We start from the raw sequence: 17,678 nt of genomic DNA, 5'->3' as shown, positions 1-17,678 counted from the left end.
CCTCATGTTTCTGGTAGAGGATGGGAAAAGAAACCATTTTGAAATATACCAGAGCCTTCTCCATAACGAAGGCCTACTCAGCAGGAGAAAAGACTTAGTGAGAGGTTTGTCTTTCCCGTCCCTCTTAAGGAGGGAAAAGCTGAGAAACACTTGTGAAGGTCACAGCCCAAGAACACAGGCCCACTAAAGACTGAAAGTTAATCATAGGATTCTAAAATGCTTCCCCTCTCCCTATACCTTACCACCACATCCACAGGGCTCCAGTAAAATAATGGCTTACAGCTGAAAAAGTTGCAAGGTCCAATCTCTATATAAGAAGGAGTTTTGGGAGAAAGCCAAAGACAACAAAGACGCTAGAGGAAATGGAAGCCTCTGATACCTACTGGTACTGCAAACATGAAACACAGTCCAGCTCCTAAACAGACTAATGTAAAACCTAACCGTAAATGCTTAATCACCTCAGTTTTCACTACCAGATACATTATATTTGGTTTTCAACAAAAATTACAAGGCCTATTAACAGACAAGAAAAGTCATAGTCTAAGGAGACAAAGCAAGGATCAAAACCAGACTCAGATATGGCAAAGATTTTGTAATTATCAGTCAAGGAATTTAAAATAACTATGAATGATATGCTCAGAGGTCTAATGGAAAAAGTTGAGAATGTGCAAGAATAGTTGGGTAATGTAAGCAGAGAGGTGGAAACTCTTAAGAAAAAATCAGAAGGAAATGCCAGGAATGAAAAACATTGTAATGAAGATGAGGAATGCTTTTGATGGAGTTGTCAGTAGACTGGACATGGTCCCAAGGAAAAAAATCAGTGAGTTTGAAGATACATCAATAAAAAATTTCCAAATTAAAATGCAAAGGGGAAAAAATGAAGAAAAAAACCCCAGAACAGAATATGTAAGAACTGTGGTACAATTTCATAATTGGAACACCAGAAGGAGAGGAGAAAGAGAATGGAATGGAAGAAATATTGTAAGTAATAATGGCCAAGAATTTTCCAAAGTTAATGACAGACACCAAACCACGGATGCAGGAAGCTCAGAAGAAACTACACAAGATAAATGCCCAAAAATCTACACCTAGCTATATCGTATTCAAACTGAAAAAAAACGAAGACAATGAGAAAATCTTGAAAGAAGCAAGAGGAAAAGCAACACCTTTCCTACAGAGGAAGAAGGATGAGAATTACATCAGAAACCAGGCAAACAAGAAGAGAGTGGAGTGAAATATTTAAAGGGTTGGTAAAAACAACAACAACAAAGCTCAAACTTGGAATTTGATATCCAGCAAAATTATCCTTTAAAAGTGAAGGCACTCAGGATGGCTGGTTAGCTCAGTTGGTTAGAGCATGGTGCTGATAACACCAAAGTTGCCGGTTTGATCCCCACATGAGCCACTGTGAGCTGAGCTGCGCCCTCCTTAAAAAAATGGGGTGGGGGATGGAGAAAGATATACCATGCTAATTAATACTAATCAAAAGAAAGTGGGAGTAGCTATATTACTTTCAGACAAAGCAGCCTTCAGAACAGGAAAATTGTCAGGGATAAAGAGGGGCACATTGCATAATAATAAAGGGGTTAAATTATCCAAGAAGACATAACTATCCTTAATGTGTATGAGCCTAACAACAGAGCTTCAAAATCTGTGAGGCAAAAACTAATAGAACTTCAAGGAGAAATGTCAGAGTGCCTTGCAAATAGGATATGAGAGCAACAGTGCAAAAATTAAGTTCATATAAGTTACCATTTTCCAAGGGCAGCAGGATTGTTATAGAAGAGCTAAAAAAGTGTAGCAATAGGGCAAAATGATTTCCAAGATACCAAATCTTTTCTAGCTTTCTGGAGAAGCTGCCTGAACTCTTTTATAGGATTGTAGAATCTGCCCTCAATCCTTTGACAACTAACACACTCACCAGTAAACCTTTTAATCCCCTAACTAGTGAAATGTATTTCAGGAATTGGAAATCATCAGAATTCACAATGAGCCCCAACCTCCCTCTTCTCAGCCCACCAAACCCCCAAATTCCATTGTCATATCCCCAAGGGGATTTTTTTCCCCTTCTGTAGGCCTCACTGGATTGTAGGTGCTTTTTGAGTGATACTTATGTTTCCACTAGCCAAAGGCATATTAACTTGAATATTTCTTTGGCAGATTATTACCAAAGAAAGAAATATTGCTTGCTATATGGAAATAAATTGATAGGTTCAACAACTGCCACTTTTTTTTTCAGATAAGGAAACACTTCAGAGGAGAAATGTTTCAAGCCTGAGCAAAGGGCTTTAAATATGGAAATTTTTTTTCTAAATTCCTATACTCAAACATTAAAGGACATAATTGCTAAGCTTGAATCTTTCCAACATCTGGTAGATGCTTTCCCATTCAGCCAGTAAGTCTATACTGCAACATGCCAGCCACTGTGCTGAGTCCTGGTGATTGAAAGTTTAAAAAGATCCCATTCCTGTCCTCTAGGGACTCACAACGTGGAAGGAAAGACAGACATCTCAATAAATACAATACAATTTACAAGCACTATTATTAGCTATCCCTGCAGAACTGCTGTATAGAAAGAGGCACAGAGAAGGTGATTTCAGAGTTTGACCAATAGATAGGCGTCGTCAAAGAAGGGAGGAAAGAGCATTTTGTACAGAGGACATATGTAAACAGCACAAAGAATGCAACAGAGGGTGTGTTCAGATCCCTAAAAATAGTGGGCATTAAGCAGAGAACAGGTTGCCAGAGGGCAGGATGAGTAACTACCTCAGATGCATTTATCAAAGTTCATGTTGATCATGTTCCCATTTGTTTCAGGTCTAGTCACACACTATTGAGTTTTAAACCTTTGTTGTGGCCCCCTCCATCTAAGACACGTGTCATGCAGACTCACACACCTATCTATTCCTCCTGGGGGCCTCTGAGGCTCTCCAAGTTTTCATTTAAATTTCCAGCATCATAAGCCCACCATTGTTTGAAGCCCCACCAGGTTCCTATAACTTCCTACCATCCCATCCACTTCCTTGCTCCTATGCTTTTACTCAAGCTATTCCTCTCTATGGAATGCTTTGTGCCTCCTTTTCTTTGATCAAAATTTTACTTCTCCCTGAAGACACATCTCAAATCCCTTCTGTCCCCCCCATACCTTTCCTTATTTCCCCAGCCTGTGCTCCCACATACCTCAATTTAATTTTGCTCTGCAGTGCAGTCCTTCACATATCTGTTTTTTTCCAGCTAGAGCAGAAACTTGTTGAGGGCACAGGCAACTTGTGTTATTTTTTTTTTCAACTTGTGTTATTTATTGTGTGTTCCCAGCCCATGGCCTGGAATATGGAGCTTGACAGATATTTGTTTTGAATGACATGTGTCTCATCACCTTTGTGATCTCATTGGTCCCTTCTTTAGTTTCACAACTGAGTTGCTCCAGCTGGGCAAACCTTCTGAAGCTCAGTTTGTCACTGAGGGTGAGATCAGCGGAGGAATAAGAAAACCACCTGAGGCATAGATTCGCAACGCTGATGGCACAACAAAGCCACTTGGGGACCTTTTAAAAAATATAGTTGCCTGGGCCTCACCTTCAAAGATCCTGGTTTAATTGAAATAGAAACCAGGCATCAAAGTATTTTTTAAGGTTCTCTAGGTAATTCTAAAGTGCAGTCAGTTTTGAGAAGCACAGCCCGAAAGGGCAGGTGGGAATAGTCACCAGGCCCCAGATGGGAATTAGAATAATTTCTAATTCACTTTTCTCAAAAGGTGATGCTTTCCTCAGGAAAACATAGCTAAAAGAATGGAGGCCACACATGCTAGGTGAAGTTGACTTTTTCCGGGGAAATCTTTGCCACAGGAGTCAGAATTACGCAGTGAGAGGAGTCACCCCTCGGGCCTGGCCCTGGTCTTCCTGTTCCCATTCAGTATGTCTGGAGAATCCCATTGTGCCCCACACCTATGCGGGTATCTTTAACAGGAAGGGACAGCCATTAAATGAACTGAAATAAAAACACCGAACACTAAATCGTCAAATGAGTTATGAAAGCCTGAGAGTGTCCGGTTCCCTTGAGGGTCTCCAACATGGATGGCCCCTATGGCGCTCAGTCAGTGGAATGGAGGGAAAGAGCCAGACACAGAGGGGAGGACCCCTTCTTGCACAACTCCAAGAATACCGTGCATATTGTATTCCATGTGAAGAGTATCTCCTGGAATTGTGTAATGCCACATCTTGACACACGGATTTTTTTCTGTCCTCAGACCCAGGAGATTCCTGGTAGTGGCCTTTATTTTGGTTCTGCTCCCAGCATTCTTCTGGCTTGAAGCTGTCACTCGGAGCCAAAGTGAGGAACGAAGAGCCTCATCATCAGAATACCTCTGCTGGAGTCTTTTCCTACCTGATGATGTCATCATCAGAAATTTCCCTAACTGGCAGCTCTTGTCAACATATCTCTGATTCACCTGATGTGTTACACTATCGTGCTGAACTCCAGCCAGAATCGGTCCCTAAATGTGTCAGTGCAGCAGTTTCACAAAGGGTGTCAGTTCCTCAGCATCACTACCCTTTGGCCTTATTACTTAAAGTATACACAGAGGAAGAAAGTACATATTTCTAGAATTTGGTTGGTGTGGGGTTTTTTTTGAAGGGAAATCAAATTTAACAATCTAAGAGCAAAGAAGAGCTAAATTGACTTAGTGGTATCTATAAAAAATTATCCCAGCAGCACCTGGCAGAGAGTAGGGACCTAGAAGTTAGTTTCTGTTGTTTTTGGAGGATGATAAAATGAGTGTGGTAGTAGTTGTGGGTGGTGTAATCTGAGTATATTTTTAGAGAGTGTGGAGAGAGCAGCAGGGTCCTCAAGGTAAGGAGAGAATTATTTTTTTCTTTAAATAATGTTGTGGGAATGAAAAAGAAATAGGAATTTAGTATGAGAAAGTGTTTGTGTAAACTGTAGCACTATATCAAATGTATGTAATTATTAGTCACAAGAGATTTATAAACCAAATGCCACAAGGGTTTAAAGGAGAGGAAGAAACCACATCCCGTTATGGAAATCAGGAGGAAATGGCATTTACCACTTAATAAGGAGGTACCTTCTACAAGATGTCTTCTGCATGGGTCACGATCACTGCTTGGCCCACAAAGCAAGCTGGTTGTGAGAATAGATTACAATTTTTTTGTCAACCGTAGAGCACTATACAAATACAAAGTGATGTTATTGTAGTTATTTGATGGAGATACACATGGAGATACACATGAAGATACATGGAGATAACTATAATATCTCCAGTGATGGAGACATTATCATCCTTATTATCCATTTTGAAGATGCTGGTTACCATTCAACAGGTAGAGTTGTCAGGGGAAAACCTTACAGGTAGAGAGATGAGGGCTGGAGAAAGTTCCACAGATTTTCTTGGCTGATGGAGAATCCTTCTATGTAATATAACATCTTTGAGCATCGGTTATCACCTATTCTATCACAAAGGTCTGTGACAGTGCTGGTAACACAATGTTGAATAAGAAATACTGTTTGCCTTCAGGGAGCTCACCTCAATTTGGTTTTGAGAATGGCCTCAAATGGCAGAACAAAAAATGTATAGGCAATGGAGAACTTTTTGGAGCAGAGGAGTGAAATGGTCTGAGTTGTACTTCAGGTACTCCTGACCAATTACGTAATTCCACTTTCAACCACCTGAGTGTACCACCAGGAAATATTTTAAGTTAGTAGGTGATTGATTGAGCTTTTCTACCCTCACACTTCAGAAATTAGAATGTTTCTCCCCTCTAAATAGACTTTATTTTTTAAACTTTATGAATCATGGACTTGATTGTGTCCTTCTTTTCAATGGTTGTTAGAATGCCTGTCAAATTTAACAAGTACATGGGACTTCAAAGCATGAATGTGAATACTTACATCAGCCCTGGCTTACTTCTCCCACATTTGTTTTCTTTTTAATACTTCCTTTAATACTTACTTATAAAATATCTTGTTGAATTATATGGAGTTTTGTAAATCATCTTTAATCCTCCTGAAATAAGGTTAAACTATAAGTAAAGATCATTTCTTTTTTTTTTCTTTCTTTCTTTTTTTTTTTACTTCTTATTCAATTAACTTCTGATATAGAGTATTTGAAATGTCCCTTGGGGAAATTTGCATGGATGAGGCATACTAGAAAAGTAACATTACATGCATTTCTTTCTGGTACTACTTTTGATCTTCTAACTTTTAACATTTGGTTCAAGTCACATATAACATAATATTTGAATATAATGTGAATCTATTGGTAACTGAATATTTTTGCATTTAGAGTTAAAGTTTGAATTTTGTTTTCAAAAGAATTTAAGAGAAGGTACAAACTTAAAACTACCTAAATCTTTGTTCCTATGTGTTTTAAAAATTATATTTAAGTTTAAATAAAAGAGCTAAGATTTGTACCCTATGAGAACATTAGAAGATAAAATTTGTTATCCCAATTTTTAAAAATCACATATATATAAATGCATTTAAAGTGGAATGAAACCTGTTCTATTACTAAAAGATATTTGTAATGCTCAGATTACATTGCTAGGTCAGAAGAAAGGAAGATATAGAAAAGTCTGTATGTCTTCCTATATTCAATCTCCCTTATCATTTTAAACTTACATTTTTAAACATTTGAAAGCAAGATAATCTGTAAAAATTCAAAAGTAGTAAGGACATTTTCCTCCATTAGAAAAGCCCCATTTAGAGATTGCTTTTAGGGCCAATCTATAAGACCTTCAACTAAATCTGTTTCCTTGGTTTATGTGTAGACCCTTAATCTTTGCCTTCCTTACTTCCCCACCCTCTCATTCAGTTGACTAGGTGTCAGAGTTCATCTTTTTTTCTTGTTTTTAATAGGCTTGACTGTTTCTAAAAAATTAAAAAACCCATTCTTCAAAGGACAATAACTTTCAACCAGTAAAGAAAGACAGTAAACTTCAGAATGGAATTCTGAAAGCAGAATTTAGATATGTTTGCAGTAAAGGCAATATTATCATAACTGAAAAGTTGCCTTGAGGGTAACTCCAGGAGGTGGAGTGGGTATTGGTCAGGACAGACTCACTAGAGTTTCACCCAGACTTCGGAAGAACACATTATTGCTGCTGCCTTCACTGGTTTGGGACATAGAAAATTAACTACCATCCAGTTGATTTTATGATTTATATTTGAGTTTGATCTTAAATCTGATAAACTAATACATAAATGTGTCTGCTAATAACCCAGCCTACAGTGTAAATGATGAACTGGTTGAATAGCTGATGCTTTTGTAGTAAACTCGTATAGCTTCCTCAGGATCACTGCTTTCTTTTTGATGCCCAACAATCTGTCTAAACGTTTCCAGAGGTTTATGTTAGACTTACTTCTTTTTCTGTCCTTTCAGGCTCAAATCATTTCTCTATTTAGAAAAATCAGAACATACACTTGTTTCTTCTCACCTCTCTGATGTCTCATAATGCCTCAGAAGACAGTCAGCAGTGTTTGTGTTTCTTGTATATTATGGGATAGAATATATCCGAATTTAGAGATTTAAAGTCATGCAGAGTAAAGCACTCTTCCTCCTCATACATCTTGAGCCATGGTTCTCTACTGTTGTGGTTTGTCTGACCCTTTTGAGTTCCTAGTATGCTTCCATTTGCACCAGAAGACAATGGAAATTAAGTTGAAATTGAATATAAAATATCAGATCTAGTAAAGCTATTAGATCAAGTCCAGATAAAGACAGTGAGGGATGTAATCTGTTTTGTTCCTTATGGAGACAAGTGCATTGGCTATAGCAAAGCTAATACTATTAAATACTGGACTCATGTTCTAATTCCTTTTCTTCTGAGTCTATGCTTGTGTGCAGCAGACTTTTGATAATATTTTGGCTTTTTGGGTAGATCTGTCTATAGATGAGGAATATACTTATCAGAGGATCCAAGTCCCTAGTTATAAGTTAACAAACAAACTTCCTGGTTTATACATCAGGATGTATTAGTGGGTTTCTATCTGAGAGAGAGAAAGGAGAGAGAGAGAGAGAGGGAGGGAGAAAGAAATCCACTCTTACCATGCTGCTAAATCAGGTTCCCAGGTGTAGCCCTGGGAACGTGGAGATCACACCAGGGTACTTACTCTGAGGCCTCTTTGGGCACCTAGCAACTCTTCAGCTTGGGGTACTTTGATTCCATCTTGTTGCTAGTTGTCCACAAACACCTGCTCCATGAAGACAGTCCATCTCTTGGTTTGCAAGGCCAGAAATAAACACAGCTACTCCTCAAGAGGGAGTTACTGATCACAATAGGTCCTTTCTTTCTAAGAGCAAAAGCTGGAATTCTCCCACCTGTTAACACCTGTGAATCTTGAAATGGAACAAAGACTGTTGTTTTTCTTTAGACATATGACATGAACAGCTATTTTACAGCCATACAATGAAATATGCAGTTGTGTGGAAAGCTTCAGGACAGGAATAAAGAAAGATTACAGCAGATCCCCTTCCAAACCTTTTAGAGACTCTTCAAACGGTGATGTCTAATTTGAGTTTGATACATTTTCCAAGGACTGAATTGAGGGCCGTTCTTAACAAGTAGGAAAAAGGATTGAAAATGCCTAAAAGCTCGAACACGTATTTTTTTAAAATACTTACAAAATATAATTATTGAAAAATACTATTTGGAAGTATGTCATGATGAAGGAAGCATCTGAAAATGAAGTTGGTTGGCAATGTTTAGTTACTTTCCAGCTAAAAACTCTGTTTAATGGACTTTAAAATGATTTTGTATTTGCCTTTAAAAAGTATACATCTCTACCCAGTTTGACAGCTTAAGTACCAGGCCCTACCCAGAGAAAATCTGAAGTGACTGAGGCAGAGCTTCCTAAATAAGAGCAAATTGGAGCTGCCATCCAAAATCACAAGCATCTCTCCTGACAAGACTAGATTAGCACTAACTCTCATCTGATGAGGGAGTCACCCCAAGCTTGGAAACAGCCAGTTTGGATCACCCAGCAAGTACAGGGTAAAAGCCAAAAAGGATCCCAGGACTCTGTGCTTTGGCCAGCTTGTAGAGAATGGAGACTCTTGTAGAGGTCATGTAGTCAACACTTGGATACACTTAAGAAGACGGCGTGACTCTAGCTTCTTTTGTCTCTTTAGATACCATGCCCCTGCCGTTGCTGACCTTTAATGATGAGTGACTGTTGTTTCTTGCTTGTTCTTGCTTTATATCTCCCCTTCATCTCATTCAGTTACCTGACTTTGGTTTGCTTCTATCCATCTGGAATGGGTGTTTGAACTTGGTCTCTGTTCCTTTGCACCCGGGATTTTCCTAATGGATTCTAATTTGGTTTCTTCTGTTGGCTTTCTATGCTCTAGTCTATCGTAGTTCTTGCCCATCTGAAGCTAACTTGCAGCACAGTCTGCTTGGCTGGCTGGTGGGTATTCTCTGTGTTTATAACAGTATATGTTGAGTATAGGGGAGCAAGGGGAGGATATGTACACAATTTGGATAATCACTCACTAGAGAGAGAGAGAGAGAGAGAGAGAGAGAGAATAAAGAGAGAGAGAGAGAGAGAGAGAGAGAGAGAGAGAGAGAGAGAGAGAGAGAATAAATATCTGAATAGAAACAAGGGGAGTAGGGAAGTAATGCTATTCCTTATTAACCATCCTGGGATTTGAGATAAATTCTTAATTAGGTGTTTACTTCCCTGCCAAGAATTTTATCTCACCTCTCAGATTTTGCTGCCACCTGGTGCTAAAATGTTCCAGGTAGTGATGACTAAATAGTTTGACAAACTCCAGAAAATACATCTTAAATTCAGAAATAACACAAATTAGGATACTGGATACTTGGTGTAATAAATAAAAGATATAACATTTAAAAAAACAAAGTTACTATAAGAAGAAATGAATATGATATATCTGTTACAACAAATTTACAAGAAGTAATAGTAAATTGCTATGTATTTTTTAGGTTATCACCATCTCTTAATAAGTATGGTCCGTGTCTGAGCTGTCACTCCTAAATATGACAGAAAACACTTTAACAACAAGTAATTTCTCTACGGCAGTGGCCCCACTAGTTAAAAAGTTTGCTGCCCACTCCTTATAAGTTAAGATTGGCTAATTTTGCCCAAGGTTTATTTATATTTCACGGAAACAATTTTTTCCTTTTGTGGCCTTCATTGGTCTGCCATTTCTCCCCATTCTTTATCCTGCCACCATTGTTCTCCATTGTTTCTCTAGGCAGGATCAGCCCCTATTGCTTCTGACTCTTGGAAAATTATGTTTTGACTCTATTCTCCACTCACTGTGTTGGAAGATATTTTTTTCCTGCCAGGTGATAACATGCAGCCAACTTTTCCTAATCTAACTTTGAAAGGAATGCTATTCTACTAGACTCCCAAATGGGACAATACTTTGCTCACATACAGTGTTACCCCTCCAGGATTGTTCTCTAAACTCATATTCCTTTTCAGCCTCTCATCCCAAGTTGTCACCTCACCCCCATCTGATAGTTCCCTCTCCAATTTGCATCCTCAGACCCAGAGCTCGGAGCGAGGGAGGTGGTTGGAGGGGATGTGCAGCCCACCATCCCATGGGGGAATTGAACTGGCAACCTTGTTGTTAAGAGCATATGCTCTAATCAACTGAGCTAACCGGCCGCCGCAATGCATCGTTTTAAATTCGTTTTAAAATAGTCTTTTAAAATTATGAACTAAATCGCACATGCAAAAGAATAAACATAATGTATGTATACCTGTTGAAAAATAATACACAAAACCTAGCATACCTGATATGCTAGGTCAACTTGGTTAAGCTGGGAACTGTGTTTCCCAAAATTCCCTTTACTCTATAACTCGGAATTAGAGTCGGCCAAAAGAAGAATGTGCACAAATATGGAAGATGGAAGTGGAGTATTCATAGTCAGATGTGGTGATGGACAGATGCAGAGGTTTCCAGCAAGTTCCAGATTATCCTTGCTCTCATCTCCTCTGCCAATAGTTTTTTTCCCAACTGTTTCGATGTGATTTCTTTACTGAAGCAAAACAGTATGTCCTCTGGCAGCTATTGATATGGCAAATGCTTTTCTCTCAATGCCCATTAGTAAAGACCACCAGAAACAGTTGTTTGACTCATCAGATTCAATGGTTCTTAGAGTGTCTTGACAGAGGTGCATTGTAGAGAATTGGGCAAGCCTTTGTAGGAGAATCACAGCACAGACCTTTGGAGATTTTGAAGCAAAATTGTGTGATCCTTTCCCAATTACAGTTGTTTTGACTAACAGCTTCTGGCTGGTTGCTGGGTCCTAGTAGAGACTAAACACTTGACTATGTAACCATACAACCTGAGACGCCCATCATAAAGTGGGTGATATGTGCCCAGCAAGCTAGGGTGTGCCCAGCAGCACTTCATCATCAAGTGGGAGTGATATGTAAGAGATCACGCTCAAGCAGGTCCTGAAGACATAAGTAAATTGCATTAGTAAGCAGCTCACGTTGCCATAAATGCTACTTCTGCTACTGTGAGTCTTCTCTCCTCATCTGCACCTGTGGCCTCGTGGGGTAATCTTTATGATCATTTGATTGAGGAAGAAAAAAACGGGTCAGATTTATAGGTATATCTACCAAAAATGTTGGCAGAAGTTGAAATTGGATGCCTGCAGCACTAGAGCCCCATTCAAGTGTGGCCTTTGAATGACAATGTTGAAGGGAAATCTTCCCAGTGGCAAAACTCCAAGCAGTGCACCTGGTTGGTTAATTTGCCTGGAAGGAGAGATGACCATATTAATTTATGAGCAGTGACTAATGATATGGTTGACTGGTTTTGGACTTAGAAAGAAGATGATTGGAGAATTGGAGGCAGTGAGGTCTGGAGAAGAGATGGGAGGTTAGACCTCTCTGAATGAGCACAGAATATGTTATTTATGTCCCCGGTGATGCTCACCAAAGAGCAACTTACCAGAGAAGGATCTTAATAATCAGGTATACGAGATGACCTGTTCTGTCTCTGTCAGTCAGCCTCTTTGCCCAGTCACTCCTGCCTTTGCCCCGTGAACTCATCTATAAAGTGGCCATGGCTGCAGAGATAGAGGTTATCCAGCGACATAGAGTTCCTCTCACCAAAGCCTGTCTGGTGATTTCCACTGTTGAGTCCCCAACTGCTAACAGCAAAGACCAACACCAACTAGAGATATGGCACTACTTTTCAGGCCACTTGATATCACATTGGGCTGATTATATTGGGCCATTTCCACCATGGAAGAGGAAGTGCATTGTTCTTACTAAAATAGATACTTGTTTTGGACATGGATTTGCCTTTCCTTCCTGTGGTGTTTCTTCCAAAACCATCCATCTACCAATTTACAGAATGCTTTATTCATCATCATGGTATCCCGTACAGCCTTGTTTCTTACCAGAGAACTCATTTTACAGAGAATGAGTGCAGTACTGATCTTTCTATCACCTAGAAGCAGCGGACCTGACTGAGTTATGTAATAGCCTTTTGAAGACTCAGTTCAGTGCTAGATGGGTGGCAAAACCGGGCCCTTCAGAATGAGTGAAGTTGTGCGGATAGTTGAATCGTGTTATACAATAGCATGGTCTTGTTGATGTTTTCGTTTGGAAATTAAATATGGTTAAGGAAGTGTGTGTAGCTACCAAGTTGACAAAGGGTGGACTGTGCTGGATTGTGCTATGTCAACTTGGGTAAACAACCACATTTCCAAGAATTCCATTTTTTTTTTTTTTAATTCTGAGTTAGAGTTGGCCAAGAGAGGAACTTGTGCTGGATTTGAAAGGCAGAAGTATAGCAGTGACCATTCTTCTCTAGGGTTGCTATGGTCAGATGTGATGATGGACAGATACAGAGGTGCCTCGTAGGTCCATCTTACCCTTTCCCATTAACATTTAAACATGTCTTTCCCATCTTTAAAAATCTCATGCTGGACCTCATGTCCCCTCCCATACTACCCCCTTTTCTTTTATGCTGTGTCCATTTTTACCTTCTCCTCAGCCCTCTGCTACTGGCTTCTGTCACATCCTTCCCCCTAAAACTCCTCTCACTGTTTTTTCCCAATGCTCATTTTTTCTGGATTTTCATTACTGTTACATGCTAATGGTGCTCTAGAGTATCTCTCCAGATTTCTTCTCTGAGTTTCATACCTGCACATCCAGTGGCCACACTGCCACCTGGCTGATAGACACCTACAACTCAGCATGTCCACAACGAAACTCAAAAACTGTACGTCCTTATGACTCAATGAATAACATCATCTGCCACTCAGGCGTCCAAGCCAGAAACCTGGTTTGAAAGTTTCCCACTTTTTCCCCTCTCACTGCCACTTTCCTTGTTTAGGTTTTCTTGCCTGGAATACAATAGTCATGCTTTCAGAAGTAAAGTTTCAATTAAGTAATACAACTGGAATGCACCATAAAAATGCTATGGTTTATCTTGAGTGTAGACCCCTCTTAACCCTGAGTATATGGGACAATAAATGCATTTTATGTGAGAAGTTGCATCCAATAATGGGCAAAAGTGAACAAAAGGGGAACACACTTGCACAACAGTGGACATTTTCAGTGTGTTTGTCCTGGTTACAATGCTCTTCATTCCATGGATATTTACTAATTTCCTACTGTGAGCTAAGAACTGTGCCTGCAGGAGGCACTTCCAAGCTGTTGATTCACTGTGTAGTGTTTTGGGTCCAACATTATGTGACATGAAGGGAATAGAGAGGTGAAAACATTGTGGTCCCAATGATTAAGGGGCTCTCAACTTGCGTCATTCACTACCCACATTGAATGATGTCTCAGGTGGCCCCTGTGATACTGAGTTCCTCCCTCAGACAGTGTTGCAGTAAAGTTCTTTCCAGAGCTCATTATTTTTGGAGACTAAATTAGCTGCAGAGGAAAATAAAGTCAATCTATAGACATATGTAGCCTGTTGTCTAGATACAAGGATTCTTTCCTGGTGACACATAGGAGCTACCTCTTTGGGCCCTGAATTAAATTGCAGGCAGTCTTAGTAATGAATTCAGCCCTGTGCTCATCCCATTCCCAGAACCTCTGGCTTAATTATGAGAAGAAAACCTATTTATTCTGGGACATCACCACTTTGGTATAAATTCCTGGAAGCCATCAGAAAAGCAAAGGGAAGACCTTTCTCAGCGTCTCTTTTCTGGATTTCTGAGAAAGAAGTGTGTCATGTTTGGCCTGTCAGGTTGCTTTTAATACCAGTCCATGGATTTGTCCTTTATTTAATTCTTTTGACCTTTGGCCTCCCTATCCATGCCGAGGCCTGTGTCTCCTTGTCCGGGAATAAGTCAAACTTTTCTTGTGTTTTCCTCAGATATCATCTTTCCCTGCTTTCTTCATATGATTAGTTACAAACTAATAAAAATAATAATACTTACATAGTACATTTTACAAAACTCTTTTCATGGGTTTTAGTTCACTTAATCCTAACAGCATCCCAGACAGGCAAGTGCTATGAGGAAACTGAGGCCCAGAAAAGAGTAACTTGTCCAAGATCACACAGTTATCCAATGACACACTTCCCAGAGAGCCCAGATATTCTAACTCATATCCTCAACCATTTCTCCTGAAATCCATCCAGTGGCCAAAGTAATTTCTAGCCTTGATCCATTGCAAAATTATTCTGAAACCTGAATAAAACCATATTGTTCCTGGGGGCCAATGATGTTTCTCTTGTGGACTAGCTTGTTTGTGGGGACCCATGCTGGTCCCCCATAAGCCAAGGCCCCCAGGGCCTACCAATGCAAGGAAATGCAGGAGAAATTCTTCAGAGACGATAGTTCTCAATCTTGGCTACACCTTGAAAACACCTGGGGAGCTTTAAACACTACTGAAGCCTGGGTTCTAGCCCCAGAGATTTTTATTTAATTGGTCTTGAGGACAGTGTGGCCATTGAGATGTTTTAAAAACTCCCCAGGTGATACTAATATTCAGTGAGACTGAGAAACATTACCTAAGATCAATGTTTCCTTCCACAGTTTACTTGTTCCCTGTAGGACCTCTGGACTCATTCTCTTTTTCTCTCTCTTTTCTAAATGCTTATTACATCATACATAGTTATTGAATAAAATCTAGAAAATACAGACTAATCTTTGGTGGTTAATCATAATTATTTGCTAGAGAAATAAATACTGTTAACAATTTGGTATGTATCTTCCCAGACTTTTTTTCTATGTAGAGACATATAAATAAGCCTATAATCTTTTTTAAAATCAAAATGACATACATACTGCTGTCTTTGCCATTTTTTTCTACCTCAGTAAATTCAAATCAATGCTATTTCCAAAGGCTTTATAACATTCCATTGTTTGGCTGTACCTCATTAGTCTTTAATAACAACTAGGAGTTTTCTTTGTCTCTCCATACACTTGCTTTCAGACAGTGTGACACTTGAAATCCTAGGATCTAGTAAGAATGATCAAACTTTATTGTTTCTCTGACTTCTGAGCCACCTTGAATTTTTCTGGAAGAATTTACAGTTAATTAAACAGTATGCCAATTGGAAGAGTCTTTGGGGGGTGGGGCGTTTGGAAACTACTAACACTTAAACCCCAATAATCTTACAGAATGAAAGAAACTCTGGGTTCTGTGACCCTCCAAGTTACACCATGTCTTCAGTTGTTTGGCGTCTTTTCTCATTAAAAAGACCCCGAAGTCTAGCCAACTACCAGGGTAGGCTCATTGAGAGAGTCTATGAAATAATGCTAAAATAATGACAACCATCATTTGATAGCACTTTACAGTGGCTAATTCTAACATAAACATAAGAACTAATTGCCATTTATTAAGAAAGTATCCTTATGAGAATCAGTGTGCCAGGTGCAGGACTCGGCACCCAATGTCGTCCTCTATTTGATCTCTCGCATAAGTCTACACAATGACATTATTATCCCCATTTTTCAGATGAGACATCTAAGTCTCAATGGATTGTTAGAGTTCACCTGTTCAAACATGGATTTTTGTCATGCTTTTACTCAATATTGGATCTCGGAGCCTAGCTCAGTGCCTTGCACTGTGGCAGAGAGTAGGCACGCAATACATAGTTGGTGGATGAAGGAATATTTAAATCACGTGCTGTTTCATTAATTCATGCCGTCTCTGACTGATGCAAAAATACTCTGCCCAGAGGAGATATGCTTCCTGGACTTTCATTCTCTGGCAGTGATTACTCACATAGTGATGATTTGGTGGGTCACAGAGATGTGCCTGAATTGTTTTCATTCTCCAGGGCAATTGTCCTCAAAATGTGGTCCCTGACACAACAGCATTGGTGTTACCCGCGAGCTCATTAGAAATGCAAATTCATGAACCCTACTCCAGACTGCTGAATCAGAATTTCTGGTCATGAGTCACAGAAAACTGTACTAATTAAGCTTTCCATATGATTCCAAGGAACATTAAAGATGAATGTTAAGTTTTGAGAACCATGGGGAATAAATGAATACCGTCCTGTCCTGAGACTCACAATAATAGTTTAGCTTGAATGATTGGATGGGTGGAGGAGCCATTTATAGAGACTGGCAAGGCAGGAGGGGCAAACTTGAATGGAGATCACAGATTTGGGTTTGGTATGTTCAGTGTGTAGTGGGATATCCTGGTGAAGGTATCTGTAGGCATATGGAGCCTCCAGGTCAGGAGCTCAGGGGGAAGGACTGAGTTAGAGATTCAGGAGTGGTAGTTAAGCCATGAATGAGACTGTCCCCGATAGTGGAAAGCATTAAAGAAGAGGCGGCCATTGACAAACCCTAGGTAATAGCATTATTTAAAGAGAGTGGGGCAGTGGTGCTCAGAGAAAGCAAAATCTGAGGACAGTCATTTTTTCTTGCAAGTGACTTGTGTTGTAATGATTGTCTCATGGTCCCCTCTGGATTATAAGCTCTTTAAACACTGGATCTATGTAAACTTGAATAGGTCCCTCAGACAAGGGTACATTGCTTCACAGTCTGTGAATAATCAGTGAATTGCTACCAGGATTCTGCTTTGCAGAAATCTAATGTGATCAAAGCTACCAGCAGATGTTTCCCCCAAAACATTTATATAATTTCCCAATGGACAGTGTGGCAGATTAAAAATGAGTGAATAAATAAAAGGGATCATGTGTAATCCACTGATATCCATGCTAATCACATTAATCAGAATGAATTAATTACACCTGAAAACAGATGCAAAGTTAAATTCCTTAGAAAATCAATTCATTAAACTCGTATTGGAATGCACAGTCAAAAAACTCCATGTTTAGAAACTCAAGATTTGTGGCAACTTCTGATTTACTAATGAAACTGCTAAAACATTTTTAAAGGCAATTACAATTACTGTCTAGCATTTGATGGAAGGAAATCTCATCAGCATTGTCCCTTGTGTGTCAACCGTCACAATTTTCTAAAAATTTTGAGGCGAAAAATAGGCAGGCTCTACTATTTGCTAGCCTCGATTAGGGTTAATTCAATGTGTGTCTGCAAATAATAGTGTTTAATGTAATCTCTCTAATTATAGATAAAATGCATTTTCAGTCATGCTCATCACTGACAGTATTTTGGGATAAGTTAAACTGACAGCTGCTTTCTAAAGAAAAGGAAAAAACAAACCTTCCTTGGGATTGTGTTGATTCCTCAGCCCTCCCCGCCCCCACTTAAAGTTCAGAAAAATATGAAACTAGAC

This window comes from Rhinolophus hipposideros, assembly GCF_964194185.1.
Source record: "Rhinolophus hipposideros genome assembly, chromosome: 11".
NCBI lineage: Eukaryota > Metazoa > Chordata > Mammalia > Chiroptera > Rhinolophidae > Rhinolophus > Rhinolophus hipposideros.
Note: the sequence above shows the minus strand (reverse complement) of the source record.